Genomic DNA, 8,245 nt, shown 5'->3' with positions numbered 1-8,245 from the left:
CAACCTCATCTCAGGAATACCCACTTCTTACACCACTTCCCAGCTGCTTATGTCTCACCGTTGCCGGCTTCAAATTCCTTCTCTAATGAGAAGGACAAAAAGTTGACATAGGAGGTGGCATTTGTGCTAATTGTCATGGACTCTATCGTGTTTTGGATGTTTATTACAACATATTAAGAGATTAGGACATTAGATGCACTCAAAAATTTTTTATTAATTAATTTTTTTATCATAAAATCCTTTTAATAAAAGTATTTTCTTTGTCACAGCAAAACATATGTATTTATAAAACTGTCAGAAGGAATAGGCTATCTTCAACATTATACAGTTTGTTTATGGAGCCTCCAAAAGGGAAATTTATCACTCAAGAGAATAAAATCCACCAAAAGGCTTACAAGAAAAATATTCCACCTACAGAGAAAGTTTCTGACAGACTTTCTAGAGCTGGTTGCTGGCTGACCCCAGGTGTTTGAATAAAGGCCATTTTACTGTTCTTTTCATACATGTGCTCTTGGAAAGAGCTTACCCCTCTCCCTGGGGTAGAATGTGGCTTCTTAGGTCTGCAAGGATTTGGGCTGTAAGCTGGCCACTTTCCAGGATTCTTTAGCGTGGGTCCTGGGCACTGCATCTCACACCAGCTGATGGGAACCATCTGGACACCTGGCTCACTGTGGGCCACCACCACCCCTAGTTCATTTTTGACAGTGGTCAGGAGGTAGTTGGACTGTGTGTCACCTAGGGAGATCACTTTGGCCAAGATAATGTCACCTGGGTGAAAACCCTTATAGTCTTTTTCAGTAGCTCGGACACCTTCCTTGGGGATAGTTCCTTGAAAAGAGTTCTTAAGTGGTGTGGACGCCACATATAGGATCTGTACTTTGGCAAAGCATGAGTTGATGCTAGAGACCTTACAGGTGACAATAGTCCCCACATCTGGCAGTCACTGAGACTTTGTTTCTCTCAGCAAAGACACAACAGGAAGCAAGGCTTCTTGCTGCTATTGCCCCTCACGCAGCCGGCAATCGAGGAAGCTGCCTGGGCTGCCCTCCAAGTTACACAGCCGTTCGCTGGGGACGCAGTTCCTCATGGGTGGCGCCACGACTGCCGCTGTCCCAAACCTCATAATTTTTAAATTATAGTTGACATACAATATTATCTTAGTTTTAGGTGTACAACATAGTGATTTGACATTTATATACCTATGAAGTGCTCACCACAATAAGCCTAGTAGCCATCTGTCACCATACAAAGTTATTAGGATGTTATTGACTATAGTCCCTGTGCTGCATGCAACATCCCTGTGGCTTATTTTATAACTGACAGTTTGTACCTCTCATTCCACTTCACCTTTTCTGCCCAACCTCCCACCCCTCCCCTCTGGCAACCATCCACTTGTTCTCTGTATCTATGAGTTCGTTGCTGTTTTATTTTATTTGTTTATTTTGTTTTTTAGATTCCAAATAAATATCATACAGCATTTATGTTTTTCTGTTTGGCTTATTTCACTTAGCATATACATATTATGTTAAGTGAAATAGTAATTATGCTAAGTGAAATAAACTGGACACCCAAAGTATTTTTATTTTTAAAATTTTTAATTTAAAAATTTTATCAATTAAAGTTGACATTCACTATTACATTAGTTTAGGTGTACAGCAGAGTGGTTAGACATTTATATAACTTACAAAGTGATCCGCCTGATAAGTCTACTACCCACATTACATCATACATACTTATTACAATATTATTGATTGTATTTCTTATGCTGAACTCTACATCCCTGTGACTACTTTGTAACTGGCAATTTGTACATCTTAATCTTTTCACCGTTTTCACCCATCCCCTTCTCCCCTCAACTTCCCTACCCCATCTGGGAGCCATCAGTTTGTTCTCTGTATTTATGAGCTTGTTTCGATTTTATTTTTTCATTTATTTTGTTTTTAAGATTCCATATATACATGAAATCATGTTATTTGTCATTTTCTATCTGGCTGATTTCACTTAGCATAATACCCTCTAGGTCCATCCACATTGTTGCAAAGGGTAAGGTTTCATGTTTTTTATGGCCTAGTAATATTCCCTTGTATATATGGAACACATCTTCTTTATCCATTCATCTTTTGATTGGAGCACTTAATCCATATACATTAAAAGTAATTATTGATTGATAGGTATGTAGTTATTTCCATTTTATTCATTGTTTTCTGATTGTTTTAATAGTTCTTTTTGTTCCTTTCTTATTTTCTTGCTTTCTTCTCTTGTATGTTGGTGACTTTCTGTAGGGTTGTGTCTGGATTCCTTTCTCTTCATTTCTTGTATATCTTTTGTAGATTTTTGGGATGTGGTTACCATGTGCTTCATATATACAAAGCTGTTTATAGTAGTCTATTTTAAGATGATGGTCACTTAAGTTTGAATACATTCTAAAATCCCTACCATTTTTACTCACCCTCTCCATGTTTAGGTTTTTGTCATTATTTTTTACTTCGTGTGTGTGTGTGTGTGTGTGTGTGTATCCCTTAACTTACTGTTTTAATTATACATAATTTCCCTACTTTTGCCTTTTAATCTTTGTCTTAACTTTAGTGTTGGTTGATCCACTGTTTTAATTATGTGTTTGCTTTTGTCAATGAGAATTTTTTTCTTTGTTACATTTTGTTACTCATGTATTTTTGTCATCTTCTTAAGGAAGTTCCTTTGACATTTCTTGTATTACTGGTTTGGTGGTGATGCTCTTTATTGCTCCTTTCATCCTAAATTATAGTCTTACTGAGTAGAGTAATCTTGATTATAGGTCCTGGCTTTTCATCATTTTGAATATTTTGTGCCACTCCCTTCTGGCCTGCAAAGTTTCTGTTGAGGAATTGGCTGACAGTCTTTTGGGAGCTCCCTTGTAGATAACAAACTGTTTCTCTTTTGCTGCTTTTAAGATTTTCTCTGTCTTTAACCTTTGGCATTTTAATTATGATGTGTCTTTGTGTGGGCCTCTTTGGGCCCCTCTTGTTTGAGACTCTCTGCACTTCCTGGCTTTGTGTGTCCTTTCACCAGGTTAGGAAAGTTTTCAGTCATTATTTCTTCAAATAGGTTTTCAATCCCTTGCTCTCTCTCTCTTCGCCTTCTGGTACCCCTGTGATATGAAAGTTGTAATGCTTGATGTTGTCCCTGAGATCCCTTAAACTATCTTCATATTTTGGATTCTTTTTTTTTTTTCCTGTTCCTTTTGGGTGCTTCATGCTAACTTGTCTTCCAAATCGCTGGTTCAATCCTCTGCTTCATTCAATCTGCTGTTGATTCCCTCTAATGTAATATAATCTTCATTTCAGTTATTGTATTCTTCATTTCTAACTAATTCTTTGTTATGGTTTCCATCTCTCTTTTTTTTTAATGTTTCCTATCTCTTTGTTGAAGTTCTCAGTGAAATCATCTATTCATTTCCTAAGATCACTGAGTATTCTCATAACCAGTGTTTTGAATGCTACATCTAGTAGATTATTTATCTCCATTTTGTTTTGTTCTTTTTCTGGAGTTTTGTTCTGTTCTTTCATTTGGGACATGCTCTTTGTCTCTTCATTTTGGCTTCCATGTATTAGGTAGACCTACTATGTCTCCGGGTCTTGGCAGAGTGGCTTTATGTAGTAGGTGTCCTGTGGGGCCCAGTAGCACAGTATTTCCGTTTACAGGAGCTGGTGCTTCAGGGTTGTCCCTTGTGTGGGCTGTGAGTGTTCCTTTGTTATAGTTGAGCCTTGATTGCTGTTGGCACATCAATGGGTGGTATTGACCTTCAGGCTAACTGGCTGTGAGGACTGGCCATGACTATAGCAACAAGTTGTTATACAGAGGCTGACCCCACAGAGCAGGATTCACTTTAGCAGGGCTCTGGTGTCTGCCAAGTTTATCCTTTGTGTTTGACATTTATGGTGCTAATTGGATAGTGCTCTGGTGTGGTGTGAAACTGGCCACCAGGTGTGTTGATTCTGTGGTCTCTTGAGAGGTGTCCCAGTGCAGGCCAAGGTCAGCTGCTACCTGTGTCTAGCCCAGGGCCACCTGGTAGGAGCTGTAGGTTTCTGCAGTTGGGAGCTGCCTGTGCTGTGCTTGGAGGTGCCTGGGAGTGGTTATGCTGTCAACCAAGTTTGGCTGCCACTATTGCCAGGCTTGGGGCAAGAAGTACAGGGCAGGTTGAGGCCAGTCACTGCTCGTTTTGGGTTTGTGTACCTTTGAGAGATTTTAGGAAAGGCCACTGTGTGGGCCCAGGCCAGCTGTTTGTATGGATTAGCCTCTGAAAAAGGTTCAGGTTGGGTGTATGACTTGGGTGGAGCAGGGTCTAAAAGTATCACATGGGTGGGGCAAGAGCAGTGTTAGCCAGGTTAATGGAGGCTCTGGTTTGGCACCCACCTGTGCTTGCAGGCTGTAGGGGAGGAAAGCTCAGCAAAAGAACAATGGGATCTACCAGATGGAAGGAAGGAGGGCTCAACAAATAAACAATGACACCTGACAGCACTTTAGTCCCAGAGAGAGCTGTTTCTCCAGCTCTCTCCCTGAAGCCAGATAATTCTGTTCTTCCCTTTCAAGCTGCTGTCCCTTTTCTGGAGCTTAGGGAAAGTGTTTGTGAGCAAGTGAGACTATGCTTGGGCCCTTTAAGAGGATGCCTGGGTTTACAGGATCTCTCTGTCTTATCCAAACTGAGTCTGTGCTGATTTTCACAGACAGTTGTTGTGGGGACCCCTCTTCTGGCACTTGTGCTCTCGGTTGGGGAGCCCAGTGTGGGGCTGGGTCCCCTTGCTTGTCAGTGGGAACCTCCACAGCCAAGATATCCCTCCTAATTCTTAACGACCACAGTGGGTATGTGACCAGCCCATTTTATTTTTCTGGCCCTCCTACCAGTCTTGATGTGGCTTCTTCTTTACATCTTTAGTTATAGAAGTTCTGTTCACCTAGTCTTCAAGTGTTTCTTAAGGAGGTTTCTTTATAATTTAGATGTAATTTTGATGTGGTTATGGGAGGCCAGCACAGCATTTACCTACCCTGCCATCTTGACTGGAAGTCCTAAATTTTTTTTTTTTTGAAGTGTTTTGTCTTATTTCTAATTTCATGGACTTCAGTCACAGGGTCATCCAGTAGCTGGGAATCTAATTGGATAGTGGGGAGGGCAGCGACAGAGTACAGAAGAGCACTCAGACCTGGTTAGGGAGCCAGCCTTGCAGTGTGAGCAGACATTCCAAGGGACCATCTTAGCATACATATGGAAAGTGGTGCCTCCAGCCTCATCCTTACCCATTTGCCTCCTTGGTAAATTATCTTTAGCTTTCACAATATGGAGACACTGGAGATTTTCTGAAATAATAACAGAGACCAGGAGTCATCTAGCCACCATTTCCTCCCTGGATTGGTAACTTAACATTTACTACCTCTGAGCTTTACAACTCGGCAAGGCCTAGAGAACCTCAAAGGTGTGTATCACCATCTCAATTCTACTGACTCTACCACCTCGGTCTCTCATGGTTTTTCTAAAGGTCTGCCCTTATTCTGTGCTCTTTGTGGGGGAGAAGGACAGTTCATCTCAGTTGGAGGTTCTTTACATCCCTAGAAATGGTGAGCCTTTTTTGCTTTCTCTTCTTCAGTGGCTAATTCTATTCTCTTAACATTTACTCATGAACTTCTTCTCGAACTTTCTTGTCATCTTTTTTTCTCTTCTTCTGTGCTTAAAAAATTGGGCCAATATTTTTCAAAGCCCCTTTTAAAACAAAATGATCTCATTTTGTTCTTCATTTCTGATTAGTATAACATGTCTAGTAAGACTAAATTCAACTTTAAAGTTGAATCTAAGATTGTATTAACTGTGGTAATTTGATACAAAACTATATTAATTTAATCTACATTGCTGCCTCCCATAGCTAATATTTTTCTTGCTATAAAATTATAGCTAAAAGAATTAAAGACCTAATAAGCCAGTTCTCAAACCTCTAACTATTTAAAACTGAGAAACACACAGAGTTCTGTACAATATCCAGACTTCATTGTTCTAGTGTGTACACTTTCTTTCTCTGTATGGTGTAATAGCAAAATAAAATAAAACAAAAAAAAATTGGACTTGAGCCATTAATCCATTACTTTTGTCTTTACAACCTCAGGCGAGTCATTTAAGATTTCTGTGCTCCCATTTTCTCATTTATAAAATGATAAAGTTAGATTATATCAAGTGAGTTTTCAAAAAAATTTTTTTCTTTTTTCTTTTTAGCCATGGTAACCTTTCTTAATAAAAATTTTAGGCAGAAGCACAAAGCACATTACACATTAAAGCAGAGTTCTCTGGTTGAAGCCAGATGTCAAGACCCTAAGACGCACCCACTCAGACCTCCTCACCCAACTGTTACCCACCTCCACCTTCGTTTTAACAATTTATAATTATATCATATATAAGCATCGCTTTGGTACATGTGAGCATTTACATCCATAGCACATGTCTTGGATAGAATATACATGTATGTATGTGCATTTATGTAAGTTTATATAAGTATATAGAAGAACTCCAAATTTCCCCAAGTGCCTTCAAATCCGTGACTAGAATGAGAGCAAATGTCCCTAGCTCTTCTAGTCACAAACCTAATACAGAATGGCAGCCCCATGTGGAACTACCCCCAGGAGTTCCTCCCCACCCCATCATGACCCCTTCCCCCACCCCTCCCAAGCGACCACCTCTGCACCCCCCTCCCCAGGGAGGCCAGTAGATGGCCTTATTTGTACTCCCTCCGGCAGATATTTCTGTGCTTCTGCTGCTGCTTCATTTGGCTCCATTGTCCCCTGATGGACACCAAAATCCTTGCTGCTGGCCATCACGTTCTCTGTTCCACCAGGCAAGGTTGTCCCTTGCTGGTTGATGGTTTCACACCATCACTGCTCTGCTAGCAGGTGGGTGGTACGGCTGCTCCATTGCAAACAGCGCCTCTTGTAGGTAGTGCTACTGCTCAGCCTCAGGGCCTGGGTGGCAGCATCCTGAGCACAGTGAGCACTTGCAGGACCAGTGCCTTGTGGCGTGGCAGAAAGAATGCTTTCTTCCATTTAGAAACAGTCATTCAGGCCTTAAGAATTTAAGAATTTCAAGGAACAGCTTTCATTTTTATTTATACCTCCTCCCCCATTGCCACCACCTCATAGGACACAAACAAGTGACCAGTGAGTATTGGACCAGGAGACGCATCTGTGTGACAGAGGTCACATTATCGAGAGAACTGCCCCTTCCCTAGAATGATTAAGATATTTTACTGAGTCAAATTCATTGTGCCTGGTTTATTTCTCCCTTAATGCTCTCCCAGGAGGCTTCTCAGCCCCTGTGCAAATAAACTTCAGTTGTCTGGATGTGTCCCAGCAGGCCTGAACCCCAGCTGACCCATCCTGGGCTCATTCTGAGACCCTTTATACACACATGTGGATGAATCAATGCGTCGTTACAGTATAAATCAGAGCAGCTCCTTGTCACAGGCCTCGACAACTGCAGGATTTGGGTCTTCTCCCACAGGTTTTCATTTCAAATGTGATAGGGAGATATGAAACAGTTAATTCTTCAGCTGAAATTGAACTGGGGACCTTGAGAACAATCATGCTATGCTTTAGAGGAGGGGCTTCAGATCTGGGTAGAAAAGCCTTACTTCACTATGCAGTAACACTGCTGTGGTTTTTGGCAACTGGTTTCAGAAATAATCCAAATAAAGCCTGTGACCAAAAAAAAAAAAGAGTTCGCAATTTAATGGGAGAGCCATAGCTACAAACAGACAAAGAGAAGGATTTCAATAGCACTGAGAACCTCCCCACTAGCTCTCAATCGCACACCCCATAACTTTAGATCCCTTTTCTGGGGCGATGCGACAGCTCTCTGACTGGTTATGGCTTCTTGAGAGCAGGCGTGATGCCCTTTTCTTTTTCACCCCTACAGCACCTAACACTGGGACACTACGTACATAGTAGATTCCCATCAAGGGTCTGACAAATGATTTTTGAGCCATGAACAAAAACATAAATAAGAGAGAGAACAAACACTGCAGACTTAACTTTGCAGTTTTGACACTGGGTGCTTTGTTTCTTCATGACCTAGATTTACCCAGATTTGTGTGCTGTCGGTGACCTGTGGAGGCAGGAAGCAACAGTGGGGTGTGTCCTTGCTCTGGGTGGTGCAGGACAGGTAGCCGGGCAGCAGCAAACAGGCAAGTGTAGGAAGGGATTAGGAGTTCCCTTGATGCCCCATCTTCCCTCT

The 8,245-nt window shown here is 41.4% G+C and overlaps 1 pseudogene; it reads right to left on the bottom strand.

The window, feature by feature from the left end:
• Positions 1 to 554: 554 nt before the first annotated feature.
• Positions 555 to 1,093, bottom strand: LOC107531412 (exosome complex component CSL4-like; annotated as a pseudogene).
• Between the last annotated feature and the right edge of the window lie 7,152 nt (positions 1,094 to 8,245).

This window comes from Miniopterus natalensis, chromosome 9 (assembly GCF_054644295.1).
Source record: "Miniopterus natalensis isolate mMinNat1 chromosome 9, mMinNat1.hap1, whole genome shotgun sequence".
Classification (NCBI taxonomy): Eukaryota; Metazoa; Chordata; class Mammalia; order Chiroptera; family Miniopteridae; genus Miniopterus; species Miniopterus natalensis.
The sequence above is the reverse complement of the archived record's forward strand: the minus strand, read 5'-3'. Positions and strand labels throughout refer to the sequence as shown.